The sequence below is a fragment of the Columba livia genome, chromosome 2, assembly GCF_036013475.1.
Source record: "Columba livia isolate bColLiv1 breed racing homer chromosome 2, bColLiv1.pat.W.v2, whole genome shotgun sequence".
Classification (NCBI taxonomy): Eukaryota; Metazoa; Chordata; class Aves; order Columbiformes; family Columbidae; genus Columba; species Columba livia.
The window spans coordinates 52,238,257-52,251,285 of record NC_088603.1 but is presented as its reverse complement, the minus strand read 5'-3'; the positions used below and the strand labels follow the sequence as shown (position 1 = coordinate 52,251,285).

The following is a 13,029-nucleotide window of genomic DNA, read 5'->3' as shown; positions in this document are numbered from 1 at the left end:
AATTGTCAAAGTAAGCAGTGACAAGAAGCCACGACCATGAGGTGATGTGAAAGTGCTAGTGGAAGTCAGGGATAAAATAGCAAACTTGTGAGCTTGCAGCATATAGGCTCTTGTCTAAAACTACCAGAGGCCTGGAAGGTGGCACATGTGATGCTGGTCTTCAGGAGTTTTTAAGGTCTTTCATTAAAAAGAGATCATGGGAACTACAAGATGGTAAATGTGATGTCTGGAAAAAGATCCATAGTTCACTTGGGAGCTGTGGACTTGGCTTTTCCTTAAAATAAAAATAATTAGAAAGCAGATCTGCCTTACAAACTTTCACATCATCAGCCATGTGGGCAGGGAGCTCCAGCTGCTACTATTCCCTCTTGACTGGGATTTCCAAAAGGTAGTTGACATGGTCCATCACCAAAAAATAAGAAAATAATAAAAAAAAAAAAAAAGGAAATTAAGAAGTGTGAAATAACAGGGAACATTTTTTCCCTCTGTAGAAATTGACAGAAGATAGAAAGCAGATTAGGTGCAAGTCACTGCTGCTTGTGGTAGAGAAGTTACCACTGAGGTTCTGCAGGAAACTCTGCTATTGACTATACCTCTAAATGACTTAGGAAAAGTATTGAACAATGTTATGATTAATTTTGCTAATTATGCTAAAGCATACAAGGCGGGGGAAAAAAAAAAGCTTATTGGGAAGAATTGCAGGAGGGCCTTATGAGACTGTGACTAGGTGAAAATAGTAGACAAATTTCAATATACATGTAAAGTGATGTACAGAGAAAACATAATCTTAGCCTTACATATAAAATAACTTGTTCTGAGATGATCCTTAGAAATCAGAGTGATGTCGTGGGGTTATGTTGTAGAAGTTAAAAAGCTAAACAGAAGAAAATAGAAATTATGACCTTTAAAAGACTCAAAGCTGAAAGAGTATCCAAGGAGTGTTTCATCTATGTGTGTCTTGTGCTTTGTAGTCTTTCTTGGGCATCTGCATTTTGTTTGAGACAGAATATGGATCAGGATGCATTCTTAACCTGTTCCCTATAGCCATCATTAGTCTAAATTCTGAATGCAATTTTTCTTTATTTGAAAGTGTACACATGGGTTATATTTACAATGTTCTCTTTAGTTCTCTCTTAAGTTCCTCTTCAGAATGAATGAATCATCTTATGAGTGGCTTTAAACTTTGTGAAGTAACTTTATGAAGTTTATTTTTCTTTTCTTTCTCTCTCACACAAAACACCCGGTATACTAGTAGGTGGCGGTATATCCACAAACAGCAGAACGAATATTTGCTGTACTGATGGGGTTCAAATATTTGCTTTCCTTGACTGGCAAACATGGAAAATATAAAGTCAGAAGAGCTTTTTTTCTCCTCTTCACAAGAACGTTACAGAAGAGAGGGGGCAAGTAAAACTTAGTGTAATACAACTGAATGTGTAAAAAACTTCAACAGATCCAAAAGATAGGCGGTAATATTGTTTAAGTGGGCATTCAATGATGAAGCATAATAGACTCTCAGTATCCTGTTTAGAAGGTTTTAATGTAGTCAATGTGATAGAAACTATTGCAGTGACAGGTGTCTTTCTCATGATCTACTACAGATTTCCTCTAAAATTCTTCAGCTACAGATTTTGTGTTTAAAAACAAAACAAAACAGAACAGCTGCAACTCTACAAAAGAGTAACTCAGTTATAACAAAATTTCATTCTTACTTAAAAAAAAATGTTTCTAGGTTGCTGAAGTGTCCCACTTGATATTTTAAAAATTAAAAATGAGGTGACAGGTCTATGGAGAGGAAGAAGTCTGTAAAACCTTTAATGTTTAAAACTGTGTTACAATAAAAACCAACAGGTTGAAATGAAATATGCGAAAGTAGCAAAATGAAATTATGTAATTGATCCAACACAAAGGAAAAACACCATGAAAAATAATAGATATTTTCACTCTCCATCCTCTTTGAAATCTTGAAAACTGTCACACTTTTGCCTAACTCTACTAGCTAATAAGTAGGATTTTTGACCAAACAGAGTGTTTTCATTTCATTGTTCACTGCACATCATTAATCTAGTTCTTTAAGGCAAAAGCATAAGTGACTCTCTCTCTCTTTATTCTTTTTACTTCTCCTTTTCTAAATCAACTAAAATCTCTAAACCCTAAGGGTAGCTAATATGCCTGCAGTAAGAAAAACGCATTGCTTGCAAAACAACTTTGATTCTTGTTTCCATGGGATTTTTTTACTCAGGTTTAACATTTCTGCCAAATCATGTAGTGCTGGCCTGTATGGTAAGCAATTGATTTTACTAGGTCATTAAAAAAATCTTTAGACAAAATCATTTTAGTTTACAGCCTTTTCAGATCATGATGCTCAGTCTGATTGTTGATAACAATAACATTTTACATAGAAATGAATTAAGAATTAGGATGGTAGAGCAAGACTAACCCCTGATCCTCCACTTTTAAGGGGACATGTTTGTGTCAGGGCAATTTTTAAAGTCAGGCTGGGTCTTCTGTAGCACTGTTTAAATCTGACACACAGTAAAATACACATGAGAGTGCTGCCCACCTTCCCCAGAAAGTATGAATGGTGGGAGAGCCTTGATTTTGTATCCCCGAGTCATCTCAAACACCTGGATTGCTTTAGCTTGCTTAAGGCATTAAGCACCAAAATATCCCTCAAGAGGCAGCATGGCCTTGTGTGAATTTCTTAAAACACTTACGTTTTTACCTTTAAGGCTTCTTTTGGGATGCTGTTTTGTTTCCTGCCATGCTTAAGTGATTGTTGTAAAAGTTTACCACTTCAAAGCACTGATGCTGTGAACATGAAAGTCAATGAAATCATCATGTAAATTTTTATTAAGCATGAGAGATCTTCATCTGTATATTAAGGACTGGCCTACATTCATAAATGCTGAACCAAAGATAAGCTCTTTCTTCAAGGTTATGCTAAGTTGTGCTGTTCACTCAGCACCTGCTCTAATGGGGTCTCATTCAAATGCTAAAATAGAAAAAGAAAAAAAGATATTTTATTCATCTTAGCTTTTAGTAATCCTTCAGTTGAAGGATTTTCCAGGTGGAGAATTAGTACAGAGGTTCTCTCTCTCTTTCCCTCTTTTCTTTTTCTCCTGCTCCAACCACATTTGAACAAAACCCACTGACTTCTTTGGGCAGAGGCCTCCACAGCTCTGAGACAGGGTGTATATGGGGGTGAACATAGGGTACCGATCCTTTAACTTCAGGGATCACTTTCTAAACTTCTGGTATTACTTTCCGTACTGACAGGAACCTGCTTCAACTTTGGCATTGACTCAGGGACCAGAGACACCTGAGTAGCCTCATGTTATTTCAGATGAATCTGATAAAACAAGGTCCAGGAGGCAGTGTCATCTGCTGATAAGAAACAAACTGGGCTGAACAGCTGTTGGACAACATTTAGCAGACATGATTTTGGAATGTTAAGTAGGCTGGTGATATTTTCTCTTTATGGATTTGCATCCCAGCTGCAACCCCCCACCCCATCCCACATTTAAGCAGATCTAGTGTTTCTTTGATAATTTCCATATCATAGCTGTGGTATTTTCTGTGTTAAGGAACTAGGTATTGATCCTTCTAATGCCTTACACTGACTTATCAGAATTTCATTTGTTTTGTTATTCATGGATAGTTTATGAATTTGAAAAGGATCTGAGTTTTCCCGTCAGAATTATATATGGCTCAATAGTATCCTTTTGAAGAAATGTGTTGTCTTTTAAAACTGTGTTATGCAATATTCATCATAGTTATTTGGGTTTTTTAAATAGAATATGATCTGTTTTTAAATTGGCTCTCTGTAGTACTATACCTGGGAAGATCAAGTTAACCTGTATGATCCCTGAATTTTATGTATTACTTTTTTTTAAAGCATGAAAACATATACTTTTCAGATTGTGAAATCTTCTTTTTACATCTTCTCCTCATGCATTTTTCCTTCAGCTTTCTTTTCTTTGTTTCAGTTGAGATTGTCAGCAGAAGCTTCATGAACTTAGAAACTTCCCTCATAAGATTTCTAGTCCAGTTCTGCATTTTGAAGCAAAAAGAGTAATCCTTAAAACTGAATGACTTGAAATTGTCTAAACCAGACCCAAACCCCAAGTCTCATAGGGTTGCTGCATCAGTCTATTATAATATTATGGTTTCTGCGTTTAGTCAGGCATTTCTTTGTGAAGCACCTCTAATAGGAAGTGTAAATAATTTTCATATCTGTATTTGGTTCTTGTGAAAATCTGGCTTTGCTCTTTTTTTGTGACTTCCTCTATGTGCTGGATTTTTTCAGAGCTGTGTATCATGCAAACTAGAGATGGATTCTGAGAGTAAATCAAATTTCATCCTTTTACCTTCCATTTTATCGTGCTAGCAGTGAGCAGAGCAGTCCAGAAAAAGGCAGCGCTTTCGTGCACAAAGGGTAAGTACGAAAAAACTGCATGGGTGGCTCTCTTCATTTTGGCTGGGCAACTTCTTCCTGTGCAATGCAGCGAAGTATCCAAACATCTCTATCGGGCCACATCTTTTAGGGTCTCTGCAGACAAGGCTCTCCTGCAACCCAATGGGACAGGAGGTACAACGTGCTGAATCTCAGGCATGCTGGGAGGCACAAAGAGGAGGGAGACATAGAGGGCAGATGAAGAAGCAGGTAGTTCAGGAGTGATGTTAGGGCTGGGAATGGAGAAATGCTCAGTTATGAAGTGAGCTGGAAGCAGATAGGAACTCCACACTTAGAAGTATCTATCTGAATTTAAAGTTGATCCCACATTCTAGTTCTGGGTGTTTGTATATAGCCTGATCCAAAGACCATGGGGAGGAAGAGAACTTAGACTCTAGTAAAGTTCAGATTTTTTTATATATATATATATATATATATATATATATATAAAATTATTTTTTTAATTCTTCTCTCCTGACTAAAGGCATCCCAGTATCTTATTTTTGTTTTTTAAAACAAACAGACAACAAAAAACCTTTTGTTTTGCCACTGTTCATTAATTTTCATACATTTTTTGGTGTTGATTCTCATGGATTCTTATTGTGGTAGCTACCATGATAAAATAATTTCCAGGGAAAGAGAGCCTACGAGGTAGGTACTACAGTACTACAATTAAATAAAGCTTGTGGGATAGTGTAGAGAGGAAAGAAAAAAAAAGTGAGGCTACTCTTCACATGCTCCACTTTTCCAGCAATTGACATGTGTCGCTTTTCTTGCCAGACACTGAGTTTTCTCACTCATCCAAAAGAAATCCAAGAGACTTCAATTGTCCCTTGCTGTTCCTGGAGCATTAATTCTAAAGAAGATATAATTCCTGAGTTTTAATATGACTTGCACTACTCCTGCTAAATGCCATGATAGGACCCCCGCTCCAACACTAACGCGTAGGATCTGATGCAACATAATTATTCAATTGATGTATCGTAAATCTGAAACCCCAGCTTCTTTCCTTCTTTTTCTTAAATTATTAAAAGGATAAAAATGGTGAAAAAAAGTCTTTCCTCTTTTCTTGAAGTTTGAAAAGCCCCTGTCTGAGCACCACAGAACTCCCCTTAATGAGTGTTTTCAAAAATGTACCAGGAAATAAACTTGTCCTTTGAAGGAGATAAAAAGTCTAGAAACTCTAAACTACATTTGATAGAACAAATATCTTTCTACAGAACCCACTGTGTACAATAATAAGCTGCAATATGGAGATACCTGAAAAAAATAACAAGCAAAGTTTTCATCAAGGTCAAATCTGACTGACTTTTTCCTTGCATTTTAAAAAGGTTCTTGTGGGAGGAATTGTTAATGACCTCGAAAATGTTTAAGGAAGTGAATGTCACAACTGGGAATATCCAGTCTAAAGGTTATACGTCAGCGTTTGTATGTAGTTCAATGGGTAAGCTATTATAGTAACAGATTAGGAAAAAGGTATCCAAAGCAAACAGGTCTTTTCCAAAAATCCAGTAACAACCCCTCTGAAGCAGAATCTGTGGTCTTTTCTGCGTTCCAAGGAAGAATGTTTTGGAAAGCTCAAGCTAAGTAATTTTCCTTTCTCTTTTGAGTTATAATTCTGTATTTTTACAGTTGCGTTTTAGAGTCTCAAGCACAGATGAGTCTGCCCCTGTTTGTGAACTCTGTTAAATATGGTGCTCTCAACCCAAAGAGAGAAAAAGGGATAAAAGTAACCTCTGTATATAACTGTGTAACCCAATCACTGAAAATAGTCAAGCTTGTGGTAACCCCAAAACCCAAATGTACTTGCTCACGGCATTCTAAATTAGAGGTTATGTGCCAAACAGTAATGCATTGGGACTCAAAGATTTATCAGACAGGATGAAGGATGTTGGGCAAAGGTGTTCTTGGAAAAGAAACAACAGTGCCATTTGAGAGAGATGTAGAAATAGTCCTCTCTTGGAATAATGAAAAGGAGCAACTCAATGTGAAAACTCAGTTAATCAAATGTCTATCACTTAAGGCTTAGCTGCCTCTGATCTTTCCAATGTCTCCTCTGGGTATTTTCACCACCGCTTCTGTTTAATAACCGCTGTGGTGGTTATATCTTTATTTTTTTGTGAAGGGAACTAAACCTTGCTTCTAATTAAGTAATCCTGCTGGTGGCAGCTAACAAAAATCTCTGTAAGTCTGGAAGAAAAACATGGTGGAAAAGGAAAGAGTTTTGGTGTCTTGCCAAGGGCAGGAAGCTTTTGGCACTTTTGGAGGATGTTTGACATCATTACAGTCTCTGAATTTTCCAAATACAGAAAAAAGACACAAAATCGAGTAACTTATTCAGTTTGCCCACTAGTATTGCTGTATTAGTGTATATTGACTTCAAATCCTGCCTCCAGAGATTGAGAGACCAAAGACAAGTTATTGTTTTGGGATTATGCCAGTGAAATATAATTCCATAAATGTCTTGGTTGCTCTGTTTTCACCTGCTCATGCATCACTAGCCAATGCCAGAGAATGGCCAAGACAATCCTTTCATCTGATTTTGGCTATTCTTATGTTATAGGTTTGGTTGAAATCAAAACACGATCCTGAAATTTTTATTATTTTTATTTTAACATAGACAACTCTGTTGTAATGGAAAGGAAGAAAATAATATGCTTCTTAATATCCCAAGGATAGAAACTGTAAGACTAGACAGCAAAGAATGGACAACTTTGTCTTTGGGTCCTCAAATTTTCAAACTGTTCTGAGGATCTTTCACAATTAGCTGGTATTTCTGTGAGTTTCTACTGGAGCACTTAGCTTTATAGATGCCTTTTTTGTTTGAACGCTTTGTAGTTGTGACAAAACTGTACAAAACTGCTAAAGAAGGGATTGACTCCATACATTTGCAAGAGTATAAAATGTAATTATTTCTTTTTTTTTCTCTTTCTCATTTAAGTGGTAAACCATAAGTACAGAATATTTTTAAGTAAGACCACGTAAGTAATCCTGTATATCTGCTAGACATTTCTAGTATGAAATTAATGTGTTAACCACTCCAGAATATTTCTTGAAAACCACTTAGGACATATGCTTTGAAAGTTTGGTTCCATTCTGAAAAGTGACAGTACTAAAGTGTCACCTTTTAGCTTATCAGATCTGCTCCATATGTGCGTTCAGAGTTTTATCTGCTGACTTCAGTGGCAAAAATATGTCTCTGCTGCTTGTTTTACTCTTGTTCATCCTCCAGAAGTGGCACAGCTCCATGAAGAGATCTCGATTCTGCTCCTTCCTGTGTATCTTTATCATTAGAAATGTTTATTGAGTTTTAATTAAAAGGATACATCAGATAGCCTCAAGAGACTGTATCCGAATCAGTGATGTTGCACTAGTTCAATATATACGTTGACAACAGCAGAACTACTAAGATATGATAACAGACCTAATCAGTTCTGCACAAATGTTATTTATTTACTGATGGTCATGTAGCAGAGAGGGAGGATCCAGGCTGGCCTCAGATGCATAGTGATTTTTTTAGAATGGCTACTGGGAGAGGAAATGGGAAGTGAATAGCCCATTTCTGAAACGAATAAATCTGCTCTGACATTTCTGAGAGACATCAACTTCTGAAATCCACGTTGCCATCTTTACTGGACTGCTTTGCTTAGAATAATTCTTTGTATTCCTGAGGGGTAGAAAGGCTACCTAAGGGTAATATAAAAGGACACTCAGATCATGTTAAGGTTTTTCTTTTGGCTCTGTGTACCTGAGCAAGGGTAAAGCAATCCTGTTGTTCACATTTCTGATCACAATTTTGCCGGAATGTTATTTTTAGCTTGCTAGAAAGGCTACTTTGTATGTATGACTCACGTATGCCATACTGCTGAGTACTTTTATATATTATTGATACGACCATGCATTTTCCATGCAACGGGCATTTCTCTGTCACCTTCTTTGATGTCTGAAGCTCTATGGAGAAAAAAGCTAGCTCAAAAAAACCAACTCCTTATTAAAGATGGACATGAGGAGTTCAAAATGCAAGCTTTTCTTCCCCTAGATCCAAGTGTGTCAAAGTCCTCAAATTATCTTATGAGGATGAACTATAATTATGTAATTTACAATGGGTTAATATTTGGAGCCTTGATCTCTATCCAAATTTCCTGGCTTGAACCCAGCATCAATTTTTCATGAGGGGAAAAAACAAACAAAACAAAACAAAAAAACACAAACAAACAAAAAACACACATAAAAAAAAAAAACCCACACAAAAAACCAAAACAAACAAACAAACAAAAAACCAAAACAAAACAAAACAAAAAACAAAAACAAACAAGCCAAACCCAAAACAACAGCTAATCATAAACATATTCTTGTGATGCTCACATGCTTGGAAACAATGTTAATTAATTTTCTATAAATTTATAGACAGAAAGCAAAACCTATAATGGGATTAAAATGTAGAAGAGAAGCATTTAACCTCTTCTCCAAAGCCCTTCAACCTCCCAGAGTAGTACATTTGGATTTTTTAATAAATTAAACAAATAGCAATTACAATGGTAGGTTCACAGGATTATACTTATGTCATGTTATTATTTATTTGAATATAGTTTTAGAAATGAGATACTACAGGATTTTCATGTTTTCTGCTTGCTTTATCTTTATGTATCATTTAATTACAAAGTGTTATCCAGCCCCTGTTAGTAAGGTTTTCACCTAGAAGAGGTCCACAGGCTTTCTTGTGTAGGTCTATTCCACTCCCCTGAATGATCACTTATTTTAATGTGAGAAATAAAATAGTGAGAAAGGCTCTTAGGCAAATTGTTTCTATCTTGAAATACTTTTCCACGTGTATATCATCCTCAATGCAGCCAAACTGAAAAAAACTTTCATAATTACTGTGATATACTGCTTTTAATAGCCTGGTAGAAGAAAGAAAAAATAAAACTGAAACACTAGTTCATGGGACTGGCAAGATAACAAGACATCAAAGATGGGTGGAGGTAGAGAGGCAAGTGAAGCCAGCTCAAAAGTGTCTAACGCCAACACCACACTGAGTCACAATAAGGGTACAACACCCCAACAGAAGTTGCCATGTAAATCATACCCCTGTTTCTTTAAATCAAGTAATCTCTTTGGGATTTACATGCAACTGATTTGATGTTAGAAGAAATAAATGAATGTTGTGTTATTCTTGGCTTAGTAGACTATTATAAGGCTCATTGCTCCAGGCTGTTGACCAGCTTATTGATGACATTAGGGAAAGGTGAATCAATATTGGTTATTAAAAATCCTTTTATTGCCGTGAGCTGCTTGTGCATGTGGGATATGATCACAGGATCAGCTATGCCGTCCCCAGCTCTGGTATTGATTCTACCCATGAAACAGAAATATAAACAGCAAAAGCCATCTTCTGCCTCCCTCAAACTGTTTGCTGTCTCCTGCTATAAAATAAGGTGGATGATTTTTAAGGGTGTCTTTTCAATTCATTGGGAAAAATTTCATTTTTCAGATTAAAAAAATGCAGCCATGGGCATTGCCATTGCATTGGAAGTACTCAGTTATAAGCATCTTCAGATGTCTCTGTACCCTACTTGGTTGCTGTCTCAGAAATATTTCTCTCTTGTCTCCTCAAGGTTACACTCTGGATAATCTAGTCACTTTTTTCCCAGGGGCATGGGATTCATTTTACCTAATGTTGGCATTTAAACCTTGGGTGTTTTGTTAAAAAATGTCTTCTAGGCTTACTGTAGTCAATAGAGAAGACCTCTTAATAGGCATTTGTAGAAGATAGTTCTCTAAGACACTGAAGATAAATTGTCCTCTTGAGCATCTGTTTCTGTTGACAACAGAAGCAGCCTAATCAGCTAGCTATGTGTAGGAGCTTGTTTTTTAGACTAAAGACAGATTAAGCCAGTCCTACTCAATATTGTCTTCTGAGATAGCACACTGACCTAGGCAACATTCAAACTGTAATTACTGGTAAAGCAAAACAAGAATTTAACACAATTTAACCATATGCTCAAAGAAATCGTATGCCAAAATATATGGATTGCATTCACCCAGACATGTAAAGATAAACATATAAATATAATACCTATCTATCTATCTCCTGCTTAATATCTAGAAGGAAATGAATCCAAGGAAAATTTGAGCAATTGGGTCTATTATTTTTCTCCATTTTAAGTGCAATGTTGTCTCCTCTACTATAGCACCTGAGATGACATATATATTTAATATATATCCTTATGAAATTACTCTGAAGGAAGTAAAGGAATATAAGCCCCATTTCACAGCTGATAAACTGTGACAGACCAGCTAATGCCTGAATTTAGGCTTCTCTCTCTTTCTAATTTCAATATATTTAGATGGTGACAAATTGACTAAACTTACAGAGGGACCTCTACTAGAGACTTGAGCTAGTTTCTACAATATAGCTTCAAACACCAGATACCTTCCCCTTCTTCTTCTTCTTTCTTTTTTTTTCTTTTTCCTGTGTATAGTCTGAGAAAATCCGCTGGCTCATCATTCTTAGTTTAGATGGCACGCATTTGTTACCTTGGAAAGACTGTTCAAACCTATTGGACACAGCAACAGTATTTACCTACATCTTGTGCACAGCCTGAATAACCATTGAGTTTTGAGAAGAAAAGTGAATATAAATTACTTCATTATTTTTGAGAGATGGGAGACAGGGGTATTTTAAAAAATATTGTTCCTTTCTGCTGTTTTTCTTTTCTGGGGTTTTCCCTATCTTTTTATATCTATCACAGTTTTTATTCCTTATATCTTCTGTTTTCTCTCAAACATAATTTTTAAGGGTTCAGGCATGGTATTTTTCCTTTGACTATGACTTCTTATTTTGGTACCACCAAACCTGTGTGCCAATATCTACCTTTTTTGTTCAATTCAGAAAGAAACTTAGCGTGCAAAGTAATCTGGTTCTGATTTTTCTCACAATAGACTTGGTGGTTTTGAGAGAAACTTTTTCAGTTGTAGCATTCTGCTCCAATTTGATTGTTTTTCTTCTCTGAACTGACTTATCACAATGGCACACTTAACTATTTTTAGATGGTAAATACCATCTGAAGCTTTGGTAGTCAGTGGGGAGTACAATTCGGGGCTTAGAGGGGATGAGCCATGCTCTGGAGACTCGTCTGTCCTTCCCTTGGCTATGGGAGGAATGCAGTGCTTTGGTGATGTGCCAAGAGTCAGGTGTGATGAACCTGGGCCAGCGAGTCCTTTGCCAACTCATTAGATGCTAGCAGTTACCTGATGGAAAGGAATAGTTTAACAACCAATTCAGGTCAAGATTACTCTTTTTTGATAACTAGACCAAAAAAAAAAATTGCTGTGCATGCAAACACAGGCAGTAGGAATGCTTCAGTTTCATTCAGAGCCCAAATCATCACTTTTCTTCCTAAATCTGTCCCACTGACAACAAATAAGTGTATACAATGTGTATGGGATTAATCATGCTCCTAAGGACATGATCAGAAGTTTCCCATTAATTTTAGTGAAGTTTGAGTCAATTTCTGAGATAGAAGGGACTTCTGTTTTTAATTTTGGTTGTTAAGAAGCCAAATTTGTTAAGGATTTAACCTGGTTTACCGTCTTATTTTCTGATATCCCAGGAATTACGTGGTAGAAATGAGACTGTTTAGCTTGTACAGCCCAAGTTGTGCAATACACACATGCAAGTAGAAGCAGTTTTGGGACTTCTCCTCAGGATTTTCTACCAATTTCTGTTAAGTCTTTGGACATATTAATGCAGTCCTGACTCAGGACTGACTGGCAAGTTTCACTCTGTTGTGCTGGTTGGGAGAAAGGAGGAGAATCCCCTTTTCCTTCTAATTTCTCAGCATCCAGCCTTTGGTAGGTACCAACCAGGGACTTCCAGGATCCCCTAAAACGTATGAAATGTGTCAGCTCCAGAGACTCTCAGCAGAAGTTGCGGTGCCCTAAAACCCTGCTAAAAATCTCACCTGAAGGTCTGTTTCTTTTCTCCTAGCAGGTGGCAGGTTGATCTCTTCAGAGTGGGTCCTGTGGTCAGTAAGGTGCTCGGCTCACCCCACCAAGGATTAATGTCTGTCAACAAGGTGGCTCATTATCATTCTGCTGTGAAGATGGAAGAAATCTGCCCGTAGCAACACAGTGATGGCAAGGTCGGTGAAACCGAGGTGGGGGAAGAAAAGAGTTTGCAAGGCTTTTGCTCTCAGTGGGGGAAATTAAAGGTGGCTTGTGTTATAAAATATTAAATAGTGATTTAATCAGCAGTGAGATATGTAAGTGAGCTTAATTAGAAATACATATTATTCTTTGACTTTAAAGCACAAAATGAAAAATTAAAGCAATCTTAGAGGATATGTAATCAGCGAGGAATAATATGTTGGAAAATGAGCCTGATGTTGTAATTGGTGTATGCAATTAAAATTAATTAATTTTAGTTAGCATACATGCATGCAAATATGAAATCAACGAATTTCAGATATTAAACTCATAATTATAGTGATACTATTGCCAGAGCTAGTGACAGAGGAATTGACTTTTCAAAGGTAAATGCTTGCTCTTCAGATTTGAGGTCTGTTCTCTCT

At 36.7% G+C, this 13,029-nt stretch overlaps 1 long non-coding RNA gene across 2 annotated transcripts in view; it reads left to right on the top strand.

Moving 5' to 3' along the window:
* LOC110357128 (uncharacterized) overlaps positions 1-13,029 on the top strand; it is a 301,741-nt gene that overhangs the window by 229,419 nt on the left and 59,293 nt on the right. For both annotated transcript variants that reach the window (XR_010470184.1, XR_002410580.2), the window contains exons 10-11: positions 4,310-4,438; positions 12,447-12,600. This is a non-coding gene — a long non-coding RNA (uncharacterized LOC110357128). The remainder of the gene's footprint in view (positions 1-4,309; positions 4,439-12,446; positions 12,601-13,029) is intronic.